Source organism: Oncorhynchus kisutch, unplaced genomic scaffold (genome assembly GCF_002021735.2).
Source record: "Oncorhynchus kisutch isolate 150728-3 unplaced genomic scaffold, Okis_V2 Okis06b-Okis10b_hom, whole genome shotgun sequence".
NCBI classification, from domain to species: domain Eukaryota; kingdom Metazoa; phylum Chordata; class Actinopteri; order Salmoniformes; family Salmonidae; genus Oncorhynchus; species Oncorhynchus kisutch.
In genome coordinates, this window is record NW_022261983.1 from 2,532,535 (window position 1) to 2,547,970 (window position 15,436).

Sequence of the window (15,436 nt, forward strand, 5' to 3'; positions counted from 1 at the left end):
AGGAGAAAAGGTGTGAGGTGTATAAAGGCATCAGCATGCCTCAGTTCAACTTCAGCTAGGTGAAGTCAGCTAGCCCAAGTCAGCTAGGTGACGTCAGCTAGCCCAAGTCAGCTAGGTGAAGTTAGCTAGCCCAAGTCAGCTAGGTGACGTCAGCTAGCCCAAGTCAGCTAGGTGAAGTTAGCTAGCCCAAGTCAGCTAGGTGAAGTCAGCTAGCCCAAGTCAGCTAGGTGAAGTCAGCTAGCCCAAGTCAGCTAGGTGACGTCAGCTAGCCCAAGTCAGCTAGGTGAAGTCAGCTAGCCCAAGTCAGCTAGCCCAAGTCAGCTAGGTGAAGTCAGCTAGCCCAAGTCAGCTAGGTGAAGTCAGCTAGCCCAAGTCAGCTATGTGAAGTCAGCTAGCCCAAGTCAGCTAGGTGAAGTCAGCTAGCCCAAGTCAGCTAGCCCAAGTCAGCTAGGTGAAGTCAGCTAGCCCAAGTCAGCTAGGTGAAGTCAGCTACCCCAAGTCAGCTAGTTGAAGTCAGCTAGCCCAAGTCAGCTAGGTGAAGTGCGCTAGCCCAAGTCAGCTAGGTGAAGTCAGCTAGCCCAAGTCAGCTAGGTGACGTCAGCTAGCCCAAGTCAGCTAGTTGAAGTCAGCTAGCCCAAGTCAGCTAGGTGAAGTGCGCTAGCCCAAGTCAGCTAGGTGAAGTCAGCTAGCCCAAGTCAGCTAGTTGAAGTCAGCTAGGTGAAGTCAGCTAGCCCAAGTCAGCTAGCCCAAGTCAGCAAGGTGAGGTCAGTTAGCCCAAGTCAGCTAGGTGAAGTCAGCTAGCCCAAGTCAGCTAGGTGAAGTCAGCTAGCCCAAGTCAGCTAGCCCAAGTCAGCTAGCCCAAGTCAGCTAGGTGACGTCAGCTAGCCCAAGTCAGCTAGGTGAAGTCAGCTAGGTGAAGTCAGCTAGCCCAAGTCATCTAGTTGAAGTCAGATAGCCCAAGTCAGCTAGGTGAAGTCTGCTGCAAGCTCCATGCATAGTCCATTCAGAGACCAATTAACAGTAAAACAAAGTCAAAGTCGACATGACTCAAACGTACGCCTGTCGAAAAAGACGTGTTTGAAACGGTGCTTAAACAATGGTCTCTATGGATACTGGCATCTGCAGAGCAAATATAGAATAATGATAGGTTTTTAAGCATAAACAGCCATAGTAAATCCATGTAAGGAGAGGGCAGACTGGCACTGTGGAATTCACAGCTCTGCAAATGACTTCCTGGCTGCGTTCAAAATGACACCCTATTCCCTATATAGTGCACTACGTTCGACCAGGGCCCATAGGGCATATATAGGGTGCCATTTCAGACGCAACCTTCTGTGATTTAGGAATAGGAAAGACGGACATAGAGTCACAATGAGGTCAACATGCAGCCTTTCTTTCATCAGACGTTTTTTGGCTCTTCTTCCGTACTAATTGCTCTATCTGGGCCTGTATGCTGACAGTTCTGGATCCAGAAATGGAAACGTCAAAAATGTAGAAACAAACAGTCTTTTCTGGTGGTGATGTTGAAAACACATGTATGAAGAGAGAATGTGTGTGTCTGGCGGTGGGGAGGAACGGTGTGTGTGTGTGTGCTGGTGTTCATGTGTGTGTCTATATGTCTACGTGTGTGTGTGCGTGCTGGTGTTCATGTGTGTGTCTATATGTCTACGTGTGTGTGTGCGTGCTGGTGTTCATGTGTGTGTCTATATGTCTACGTGTGTGTGTGCGTGCTGGTGTTCATGTGTGTGTCTATATGTCTACGTGTGTGTGTGCGTGCTGGTGTTCATGTGTGTGTCTATATGTCTACGTGTGTGTGTGCGTGCTGGTGTTCATGTGTGTGTCTATATGTCTACGTGTGTGTGTGCGTGCTGGTGTTCATGTGTGTGTCTCTATGTCTACGTGTGTGTGCTACTGATACATTTCCATAGCTAGCGGCCGGCAGATGGTGTGTACATGTGTCAGCCATTATGGCAAATTACAAGTCCTCCCCACCGAAAAGGAGAACGTTCCGCTCTCATTTAGTCATTTCCAGGACTGGAGAAGAGGAGCTCTGGGCTATAGTTGTGAGAGCTACAAGATTCCCAGCAGAGATGGTTGAAAACCATTATGACAGATCCCTCTACCACCACCCATGAGAGGGTAGTTAGCGTCTGTCTACATTGATATCTGGAGTCCTTTAGAAAATCTTACCCGATGCCTATATTGTGGTTGCCTCCCAAATGACAACCTGTTCCCAATAGAGTGCACTACTTCTGACCGGGTAAAAAGTAGTGACCGTATAGAGAAGAGTGTGCAATTTGGGACGAACAGATTTTGTCTGAATGTTACTATGTCCTCTTCATCAAGATATTTAGTAATAATATTGGAATATTTAGTAATAATAATGGAACTTCTATTGTGATGTGTATCTCTTCTTTTGTAGTGATCTAAAGTAGACCACCCCTCACTCCAATCACCAGAGATCTAGTGTAGTACAAGGCAGTGTCTGAAGTTTGTCTTGTGTGAAAAGAGAATAGAAATCTCCCTTACCCCCAGGTGCGCTAAGTCCATCTCTCCATTCCCACACTAACACACACACACACACACACACACACACACACACACACACACACACACACACACGTATACACACACCTCTGATTGTAAAAGGATATCCCCTGGGTCTACAGTCAGACAGGATCACAGAATTCAAAGAGATACAACAAAGTCGATGGTGACACAGTTCTATACAGTGAAAGCACCACCCCTCCTCTCTTCCTCCCTCCCTTTTTTCATTCCCTCTTTCATCTGAATGCCACAAGTGAATGATAGATGGATGGAGAGATGGAGGGTTGGGTGAGGTGACTGATCTCTCCATTTAACCCACCCTCCAGGGTCCCTAAACCAGTATATATCCTACCCCCAGGCCTCCCCTCCCCTCTTCCATCCCCCCAGCCTAAAGCACTACCCAGACCCATACAAGTGCATCCATGCAGCTGGCCTCCAGGTTGGCTGTCACAGCATAGCAGACCCTAAGGCTTGTAGGGACACCACTAATAAGGTGGTCTTTTGGAATAGAAAGTTATTGGAACTTACTCTAAAAACCTCAAAGGCTGTTTGGATCAACAGACTGTTGCAAATGATGCTGCTGGGCTTAGATATGGTGTAGATGGTGTATGATGTGTGATTGGAAACATTGGTTTACACACCTGTTGTTGACTTGTGGTTGAAGTCTGGTTAAAATATGCATATATTTTGTGAATCCAACAGAAAACAATCTCTATATATTGATCAGTATTTTGAAAAAAAATATTTAATTGATGTAATGTATTTTTGCCTGGTGGGAGGTTTGTTCATTATGAAAGATCAATATAACAATGTGTTCCTATTTAATACATGTATAGTTACAGTATCCACTGTGATAGGACTGTGAACAAGATCTATGCAGGTCTTTGTCACACATCCAGAAGCCAGCTGAGGAGAAACCGTTTCTTTTCTGTTTTTATCACATTGGCTCTAAAGAGCTTTTCAAACTCTTTGAAAGGGACAAGTCCATACAGGAGTCTTTCATCTAGTTTTATTTACCTTCACAGGAGTCTCTATTGTACCGAGGGAGGGAATCAGGTTCAGAGCACTCTGACAGTAAGGCTGGGAATTACTCTGTATGACAGTTATGTCATCACATAAGCCACACAGCGTTTGGGAAACGCCTGCTCTACTAATCCAAAACACTGTGGTGAAAGGGGTTCAGAATGTCAAAGTGTGTATGTGTGTGTGTGTACATGTGTATAGAGTGTGTGTACATGTGTAGCGTGTGTGTGTTTGTGTGAGAGAGCGTGAGAGAGAGAAAGAGTGTGAGAGAGAGCGAGAGAGAGAGTGAGAAGGAGAAAGAGGTAGAAAGAGGGAGAGAGAGCTCTGATTAGCTCAGTATACAGTTTCCTGCCTTGGAGCTCGCTTGAGGGATTAACCAAGACTTGTGGCTGCAAAGCTGACAGCCCCGTAAAGGTGTATGTGTGCATGTCTGCGCGTGCCTGTGGAGTGTGAGTGCATATGTGCACACGCATGAGGAAATGTGTGTGGGAGGGGAAAGATGCCCTTTAATCTTTGTCTGTATTCCATATTCACGTGCACAACTGTCTCTGCAGTATCATACACACACATACACACACACACACACACACACACACACACACACACACACACACACACACACACACACACACACACACACACACACACACACACACACACACACACACACACTGAGGTGTTGTCTAAATGCTTTTGGGAGAGTCCCTGTGGCTTTCCTTCATTCAAGCCTCATAGTCTTAACCTCTACTGCCATGACGTCAACATGAAACCACAACCCCCTTGTTTTATGTGTTACTGTCACCATTCATTTCCACCCAGCTCTCTCTTCCATTGAACGGTTCTCGTACCGGAAAGGGAAGACTGGATCCTGGGCTGGGTGGCTGGACCACACCAGAATCACTCTTCAGTTGGGTTTTCTCCTTAACACTTAAAACCTATCCACAACACTATATCAATCCACAATACCACGTGGCTGTGGAAACACAAATAGAGAGAGTATGAGAGAGAGGAGAACAAAAACAGCAGCCGTTAGGTGGTTTTCTGGAGTCAGTAATTATTGATTGGTCAAGAATGCGCCTTTTGAAATTCCCCTGTCACCAAAGGAATGTGGCATGCCACCCTGACATCACCTGAGATCTCACAGAGGCACAATAGGTGAGACACTGCCCTCTTGATTGATTTACTTATTTTATTTGTCAGTTATATATATATATATATGCATATATGCGTAGTACATAGCTGTCCTCTTAGACCATGTGTCCTCTTAAATTATGGTGTCCTCTTAGACCATGGTGTCCTCTTAAATTATGGTGTCCTCTTAGAGCATGGTGTCCTCTTAGACCATGTGTCCTCTTAAATTATGGTGTCCTCTTAGACCATGGTGTCCTCTTAAATTATGGTGTCCTCTTAGAGCATGGTGTCCTCTTAGACCATGTGTCCTCTTAGACCATGGTGTCCTCTTAAATTATGGTGTCCTCTTAGACCATGGTGTCCTCTTAAATTATGGTGTCCTCTTAGAGCATGGTGTCCTCTTAGACCATGTGTCCTCTTAGACCATGGTGTCCTCTTAAATTATGGTGTCCTCTTAGACCATGGTGTCCTCTTAAATTATGGTGTCCTCTTAGACCATGGTGTCCTCTTAAATTATGGTGTCCTCTTAGACCATGGTGTCCTCTTAAATTATGGTATCCTCTTAGACCATGGTGTCCTCTTAGACCATGTGTCCTCTTAGACCATGGTGTCTTCTTAGACCATGGTGTCCTCTTAAATTATGGTGTCCTCTTAGACCATGGTGTCCTCTTAGACCATGGTGTCCTCTTATATTATGGTGTCCTCATAGACCATGGTGTCCTCTTAAATTATGGTGTCCTCTTAAACCATGTGTCCTCTTAGACCATGGTGTTCTCTTAGACCATGGTGTCCTCTTCTACCATGGTGTCCTCTTAGACCATGGTGTCCTCTTAGACCATGGTTCCTCTTCTACCATGGTGTCCTCTTAGACCATGGTGTCCTCTTAGACCATGGTGTCCTCTTCTACTATGGTGTCCTCTTAGACCATGGTGTCCTCTTAGACCATGGTGTCCTCTTCTACCATGGTGTCCTCTTAGACCATGGTGTCCTCTTAGACCATGGTTCCTCTTCTACCATGGTTCCTCTTCTACCATGGTGTCCTCTTAGACCATGGTGTCCTCTTAGACCATTGTGTCCTCTTCTACTATGGTGTCCTCTTAGACCATGGTGTCCTCTTAGACCATGGTGTCCTCTTCTACCATGGTGTCCTCTTAGACCATGGTGTCCTCTTAGACCATGGTGTCCTCTTAGACCATGGTTCCTCTTCTACCATGAAGACATCATGTCCACTGCCTCACTGTTGAGTCACGTCCAGTAGAACACATATCACATGGCTTGTGAGAACACGCACACCCCAGACAGAGCATTGGCTGGTGATGATATCTTCAACCGGAGGGGACAGGAGTGTACCTAGATATGTTCATGTCTGATGTCTTCCTTCAGTGAGTGAGGGGGAGAGCCATTGTGGATGGCCAATGCTCCTGAGGGTCACTGAGTATTAGGTTAAGAATGTCTTTCCTCTGTAACAAGACACAGTTATGAGAGTGGAACTTCAAGGGGGGTGAGGGGGGGGGGAGGGGTGAGGGGGTTTCCTTCAAAAGGCACTCCCTTAGGGAAGTATGGGTACCTATTCACTCTTAGGGAACTCTGGGTACCTCTACCTCAGTCTTGTGTAGAGGAGAGGGTTGGAGTTGGGCATCTGTGTTCCCCCAGTGGATGGAGGGGGTTTGGTCTCTCTCTCTCTCTCTCTCTCTCTCTCTCTCTCTCTCTCTCTCTCAACCTCATTCGCATAATCCATTTCTACAGTTGATAGGTTGTTTGTCACAGATTGCTGTAACAAAATGATTTACAACTGAGTCAAGTTTAAAACCCCCAGCCTGAAAGCAAAGTAAAGATGCTGAAATAGTTCCAACATCCAGTACATTAGAAAGAGCCGCTGCACTGTGGCTGAACCTGCACTCCTCTAAAATGTATGGGGGTGGAGAGAGGAGCAGAAGACCAGTTTCTCATTGACGTAACAGTTGGATTAATAAAATGTTGTATTGTTGAATTGAAGTAACGTTTATCCATAGAGCAGTGGTTCCCCAACTTTATTAAACCACAAGCATAAAGCACAGAATAGGAGGATTGTACAGCATTTCATTTCACCATCCATATTTAGAGCGGACTAATCTAACCCTCTCTCATGTCTTTGATGAATATGGACCACACAACACGCATTCCTAACCAAGTCTTAATACCTGTCAGTCTGGTCCACAGTACACTCACGGTACACTCCGTACATGGCTACAAAGACATTGAACCCAGTGGAAAGAAGCTGACGAATAGACAGAATAAATAAATGTCAGTTGAATGATTTGGAGGATTAGGAGGTATTTGCCTCCTTGGCACGCCATTCAAAGAGCAACATGTGAAGGCAGATGTGTGAATATTAAAACTGAACTGGCCAATTTTAGATACTAAATCAATGTTTTTTCAATGGTGAAATAATAATCATGTTTGAATGTATTATTTTTGTTATTTCAAAAAGTGATAGTCCGGATCTGGTGAAGTTGATGGTCTTGGCGTTGTTCATATACAGTATAAAGTCATGTCAATGAATCGCTCAACATCTCTTTCATGTCAGGATATTATATGCTCTTAGAAAAAATGGTTCCAAAGGGTTCTTCGGCTGTCCCCATAGGAGAACCCTTTTTGGTTCCATGTGTGTGTGTGTGTGTGTGTGTGTGAAGCAGGTTAGGGAGGTGTGTTCACACAAGAGGAGCTGAAGGACAGAAAGCTGTAGAAATTCCCCTCAATCAGGTGATGAGGGGGGTCCAGATGTTAATAGAAATGAACACACATGTTCACACGTGCACACACACACACACACACACACACACACACACACACACACACACCATGTCTCCTCCACGGTGTAAATTTGGAACAATCCCATCTCTCCTCCTCTCTTCCTCCAACTCTGGTGTTTACTCTGGTGTTTATCCACACTAAAGAAAGACAGCCCTTCTCCATATCTCCCATCTATTTCATCACAGTATCTCCTGTTCTCATCCAAACACACACATCCTCTCTCTCGTCTCTGGTTAGGGCTTCTAGTGTTATATGAGATGAAGATCATGCTGTGTGCATTTGTGTGCGTGTGTGTGTGCGTGTTTGTGTGTGTGTGTGTGTATGTGTGCATTGCATGCATAGGTCTGCATGTGTGTGTGTTCGTGTGTGTGTCTGCAAGTTAGGACCCTCCAGCACCCAGATGGTAGTCCTGATTGCTAACTTCTGTGGTATAAATTCAGGGTGTTTTAGGAGATCCAGATCCCCTTTCTTCTCCTGAATTTAAGAGGACACCATGGTCTAAGAGGACATGGTGTCCTCTTAGAGGACAAGAGGACACCATCATTTAAGTGGACACCATGGTCTAAGAGGACACCATGGTCTAAGAGGACACCATGGTCTAAGAAGACACCATAATTTAAGTGGACACCATGGTCTAAGAGGACACCATAATTTAAGTGGACACCATGGTCTAAGAAGACACCATGGTCTAAGTGGACACCATGGTCTAAGTGGACACCATGGTCTAAGAGGACACCATGGTCTAAGAGGACACCATAATTTAAGTGGACACCATGGTCTAAGAGGACACCATAATTTAAGCGGACACCATGGTCTAAGAAGACACCATGGTCTAAGTGGACATCATGGTCTAAGAGGACACCATAATTTAAGTGGACACCATGGTCTAAGAGGACACCATAATTTAAGTGGACACCATAGTTTAAGTGGACACCATGGTCTAAGAGGATACCATGGTCTAAGAGGACACCATAATTTAAGTGGACACCATGATCTAAGAGGACACCATGGCAATTACCCATAATTCAAATCATCCCCCAGCATATGAGGGGGGTTATGGAGCCATGTGGATGTGTGTGTTTGGATTTTACGTTTTAATCTGAACACAGCCTCAACACCATAAACACATTATAACCTGAACACAACCTCAATACCATAAACACATTATAACCTGAACACAGCCTCAATACCATAAACACATTATAACCTGAACACAGCCTCAATACCATAAACACATTATAACCTGAACACAGCCTCAATACCATAAACACATTATAACCTGAACACAGCCTCAATACCATAAACACATTATAACCTGAACACAGCATCAATACCATAAACACATTATAACCTGAACACTGCCTCAACACCATAAACACATTATAACCTGAACACAGCCTCCACACCATAAACACATTATAACCTGAACACAGCATCAATACCATAAACACATTATAACCTGAACACAGCCTCAACACCATAAACACATTATAACCTGAACACAGCCTCTCTTAATATAGTGTTGCTATGCGTTTCCTTTCTTATTCTGTTGCTTTGGTCTACTGTACCATCATGTTTGATGATAAAAGCAGACAAAGGTAAACTATCAGAGACATAATTAACCTTCTCTCACCCCCCCCCCCCCCCCCCCCCAGTCCTCCCTCCGTCCCTCTACAAAAAGGAAACTTGTCCCTGATCCAAGAGACACCCAGTACAATACCAGCAGCGTGGTTGGTTGGTGTATAGTGCAATATTCACTTTGAGGCTCTCAGAGCCAGCCGGTTCTGTCTGGCGGTTCCATCTCCAAAGACAACGATGACAGCCCAGATAAGAGGTTGTTTTTCCAAACACCTGCTATTCATCCAACATCCAACTGACCCTTAGAACAGGGAGGTTACAGGAATGTCAACTTTACGCCTGGTACAGTAGATGGTGTGATAAAGTCTGCTATAAAGGAGCTTAGGCCATTTGAAGACCTATATCATTTCTCAGATGTTTCACGTTGTTTATGTTGTCAGTAGAGACCCACATAGAGACCCTCTTGCTCGGCAGTTCACGTAGAGTACCTCACATTTTACTGTACTTGTCGTCCAATTTCACAACATACCCTCTCACTATAAATGAACTGACCAAAATGAACTAAGTAAGAGAGGCTAGTAAGAGAAAGTCTGAGTTAGCTTTAAATCATATTGTTACAACGTCGGGTTTCTCACAAGTTCTAACACACCAAAGGCCTTTACTGTACGATGTTGCAATGTTTATAGTCTGTATGTTGTGACAGACATGCTGCCAATAGATACCATTCATCTTATGCAGTCTGTAAACTACACATCAGGTTACGTTACACTTCACCTCTATCTGAGAGGCAGAGACCAAATAACCTCATTATTTCCCAGGTTCTCCTCTACACTTGAATCGCCGTCTATAACACATGTTCACCTGACAGAGTGGAATTAGAACAATGCCCAGCCTGGAGCAGTGTCACAGGACCCGGATGTTCTGGACGTTCCCTTTGATCCTCAGTAGAAAATCCCATTCCCATTCCATTTATAAAACACTGTTTATGCTTTCATTCATCACGTAGGGACTGGGACAGATGTTTGGCTAGGCTATGTATGCCCCTCGGAACCTGGGCTCAAATACTATTTGAAACCTTTTCAAATACTTTGAGCAATTGCTTTAGCCAGTATGGAATGCCAGGTTGGTGGGGTTTGGACTTCTGGGACTATTCTATTGGTTCCATTGCAACAGGCATGCTCAATTAAGAGCTTGATCAAGTATTTGAAAGGTTAGCAAAGAGGATTTGAAACCAGGTCTGGCATGCCCCTGAGAAACAAATGGATGGCAGCCTCCTTATGTAGGACCAGGCAGCCGTCCTATAGCACCATGTGTAAAATGGTGAGGTGGTGGTGGTAACACACATCTTGTAGATATTATTCCATGATGAAAGGATGGTTGTGTATTAGTGTTAAGGACAGGAAACAAAAGCTTTGTTCTCTGTATACACAGTGCAGTACGTGCAGGGGCCTTCGACATCTGACCAAGGCCTCTGTGGTGTGCAAAGCAAACCACCAAACCAGTGTAATTGCTGATGGATGCCTTGAGTATGTGTTTACCTTGATGAGGCTGTATAAAGGCCTATATACTATATGTAACATACTACTGCCACTGGTCACTGTAATAGGCCTATATATGTACAGTACAACTGCCACTGGTCACTGTAATAGGGCTATATATGTACAGTACAACTGCCACTGGTCACTGTAATAGGCCTATATATGTACAGTACAACTGCCACTGGTCACTGTAATAGGCCTATATATGTACAGTACAACTGCCACTGGTCACTGTAATAGGCCTATATATGTACAGTACAACTGCCACTGGTCACAGGAAATGGTCATTTACCGTGTGGTTCCAAATAAAAACAGGTGCCTCTATGAAAAACATCTACCGACAAGTGTCTGTGGTATCATCAGATCAAGATGTGCTATGAATGAGTCAGTGGATATGTGTGTGTGTGATCTGAGGAGTGTTTAGACTTGATGCTGGGGGGAGGTAGTAGTGCTTTAATCTGATTAAGGCTTTCCTGTCTTTTATTATCAGAATGGGGCCCCAAAGGTCAGGGGAGGAAAGCCCCAAAGGTCAGGGGAGGAAAAGCCCCAAAGCTCAGGGGAGGAAAAGCCCCAAAGGTCAGGAGAAGAAAAGCCCCAAAGGTCAGGAGAGGAAACGCCCCAAAGGTCAGGAGAAGAAAACAAGAGTTAGAGCCTCACTCTGTCCCACCATATTCTATTTGAAGGTTACTACTTGTTTCATTTTCGTTTGGTTTTGTCCTCATTATACACACCTGATTTCTATTACATTAATTATGTTCCTTATTTAACCCTCTCGCTTCCCTCTCTGTTTTGTGTGTTATTGTTGTCATGTGGGTTTGTGTTCTTTGGATATTTGTGTTTTCCATGTTGGAATACTCTTCTTCTTTTTTTGAGTAAACTGTCGGACTATACTCATCTCTGTGTCCCGCGCCTGACTCTACGTTTCACCATTCACCAACACCCTCACAATTATACCCTTTTCCCTATTTAGTGCACTACTTTTGACCAAAGCCCTATCTTTGAACAGAGCCCTAGGGGCCCTGGATGGTCGAAAGTGATGTACTATATAGGGAATAGGATGCCATTTGGGATGACCGGCAGGTCAATGCTGCCGGTCATCAGGCTTGTATCAGAGGAAGAGGAACGTGTCATTAATTAACCAGTAAGGGGATTAGACACGGTTTCAGTAGAGCCCCATTTGTTTCCTCCATTATGATATCAAGACTCGGTTCCCAAATGTCTACAAATGGCTGAACTTGGTTTGGAGATACAAGTACACAAATACACTACCCTCCAGTGGTGGAAAAAGTCCCCAATTGTCATACTTGAGTAAAAGTAAAGATACCTTAATAGAAAATGACTGAAGCAAAAGTGAAAGTCACCCAGGAAAATAGTACTTGAGTAAAAGTCTAAAAGTTTTCAGATTTAAATATACTCAGAAGTGAATGTAATTTCTAAAATGTACTTTAGTATCAAAAGTGAAAGTATAAATCATTTAAAATTCCTTATATAAAGCAAACCAGGGGACACCAGGCACCCTTTTCTAGTTTTTGTATTAATTCAAGGATAGCAAGGAGGCACACTTCATCACTCTGGCATAATTTACAAATGAAGCGTGTGTGTTTAGTGAGTCTGCCAGATCAGAGGCAGTAGGGATGACCAGAGATGTTCTCTGTTTAGTGAGTCTGCCAGATCAGAGGCAGTAGGGATGACCAGAGATGTTCTCTGTTTAGTGAGTCTGCCAGATCAGAGGCAGTAGGGATGACCAGAGATGTTCTCTGTTTAGTGAGTCTGCCAGATCAGAGGCAGTAGGGATGACCAGAGATGTTCTCTGTTTAGTGAGTCTGCCAGATCAGAGGCAGTAGGGATGACCAGAGATGTTCTCTGTTTAGTGAGTCTGCCAGATCAGAGGCAGTAGGGATGACCAGAGATGTTCTCTGTTTAGTGAGTCTGCCAGATCAGAGGCAGTAGGGATGACCAGAGATGTTCTCTGTTTAGTGAGTCTGCCAGATCAGAGGCAGTAGGGATGACCAGAGATGTTCTCTGTTTAATGAGTCTGCCAGATCAGAGGCAGTAGGGATGACCAGAGATGCTCTCTTGATACGTATGTGATTTGAACCATTTTACTGTCTTGCTAAGTATTCAAAATGTAACGACTACTTTTGGGAGTAAAGGAAAAAGTCAAAGTAAATAATTTTCATTAAGAATGTAGTGAAGTAAAAGTACAAGTTGTCAAAAATATAAATGGTAAAGTAAAATGCAGATACACAAAAAAACGACTTAAGTAGTACTTTAAAGTATTTGTACTTAATTAAGTACACCACTGGTAGTACCTATGGTGTTAAAGTTTATGGTGTAGGTATATATATAAACAAGTATTTGCAATAAATGAATGTGAACCCCCAGAGGACATGCCTGAAACTCAATATGCTATCAAATCAAATCAAAGTTTATTTATATCACTTGACCATTTGTGATTGACCACAACTCTCTCTTGACTAAAGATCCTAGAGATCAAACCAACACATTATTCCAATGGTATTTATTGTAAAGGTTGACAAACAAACAACACCAGTCAAATTGAGGAATTAGTTGACAACCTGCTTCAAAAGCACTAGGACAATGCATGTTTGCGTTCCCTGTCCCCTAATCCCATACCTTACACTGCCACCTTTGAACTCTCCCTCTCTGATCCTCTGTCCTTTGAAATGAGCTACTCCACACCTGCTCCACAGAAATATAAAGAACGAGAGACCTTGAACGTGCCCCCAATCCTTCCTTTGTTTGGGATTCCTCTGGAGCAGTGGCTGTAGGTGTTTAACACACATCTGCTCAGCAGTGTTGTTTAGGGTTTGGTACTGTACTGTGCTGTACTAATCTACCATGCTGGTGTTGGTACTGTACTATACTATACTGTACTACTCTACTATCCTAGTGTTGGTACTATGCTGTACTGTACTATACTGTACTACTTTACAATGCTGGTGTTGGTACTGTACTGTACTGTACTATACTGTACTACTCTACTATCCTAGTGTTGGTACTATACTGTACTGTACTATACTGTACTACTGTACCATGCTGGTGTTGGTACTGTACTGTACTACTCTACCATGCTGGTGTTGGTACTGTACTGTACTGTACTGTACTGTACTGTACTACTCTACCATGCTGGTGTTGGTACTGTACTGTACTACTCTACCATGCTGGTGTTGGTACTGTACTGTACTGTACTGTACTACTCTACCATGCTGGTGTTGGTACTATACTGTACTGTACTACTGTACCATGCTGTTGTTGGTACTGTACTGTACTAATCTACCATGCTGTTGTTGTTACTGTACTGTACTAATCTACCATGCTGGCGTTGGTACTGTACTGTACTGTACTACTCTACCATGCTGGTGTTGGTACTGTACTATACTGTACTACTCTACCATGCTGGTGTTGGTACTATACTATACTGTACTACTCTACCATGCTGTTGTTGGTACTATACTGTACTGTACTACTCTACCATGCTGTTGTTGGTACTATACTGTACTGTACTACTCTACCATGCTGTTGTTGGTACTATACTCTACTGTACTACTCTACCATGCTGTTGTTGGTAGTATACTGTACTGTACTACTCTACCATGCTGGTGTTGGTACTGTACTACTCTACCATGCTGTTGTTGGTACTATACTGTACTGTACTACTCTACCATGCTGGTGTTGGTACTGTACTACTCTACCATGCTGGTGTTGGTACTATACTGTACTGTACTACTCTACCATGCTGTTGTTGGTACTGTAGTATACTGTACTAATCTACCATGCTGGTGTTGGTACTATACTGTACTGTACTACTCTACCATGCTGTTGTTGGTACTATACTGTACTGTACTACTCTACCATGCTGTTGTTGGTACTATACTGTACTTACTATACTGTACTGTACTACTCTACCATGCTGTTGTTGGTTCTATACTGTACTGTACTACTCTACCATGCTGGTGTTGGTACTGTACTATACTGTACTACTCTACCATGCTGGTGTTGGTACTGTACTGTACTGTACTACTCTACCATGCTGGTGTTGGTACTGTACTGTACTGTACTACTCTACGATGCTGTTGTTGGTACTATACTGTACTGTACTACTCTACCATGCTGTTGTTGGTAGTATACTGTACTGTACTACTCTACCATGCTGGTGTTGGTACTGTACTACTCTACCATGCTGTTGTTGGTACTATACTGTACTGTACTACTCTACCATGCTGGTGTTGGTACTGTACTACTCTACCATGCTGGTGTTGGTACTATACTGTACTGTACTACTCTACCATGCTGTTGTTGGTACTGTAGTATACTGTACTAATCTACCATGCTGGTGTTGGTACTATACTGTACTGTACTACTCTACCATGCTGTTGTTGGTACTATACTGTACTGTACTACTCTACCATGCTGGTGTTGGTACTATACTATACTGTACTAATCTACCATGCTGTTGTTGGTACTATACTGTACTTACTATACTGTACTGTACTACTCTACCATGCTGTTGTTGGTTCTATACTGTACTGTACTACTCTACCATGCTGGTGTTGGTACTGTACTATACTGTACTACTCTACCATGCTGGTGTTGGTACTGTACTGTACTGTACTACTCTACCATGCTGGTGTTGGTACTGTACTGTACTGTACTACTCTACGATGCTGGTGTTGGTACTGTACTGTACTGTACTGTACTACTCTACCATGCTGGTGTTGGTACTATACTGTACTGTACTACTCTACTATGCTGTTGTTGGTACTATACTGTACTGTACTACTGTACCATGCTGTTGTTAGTAC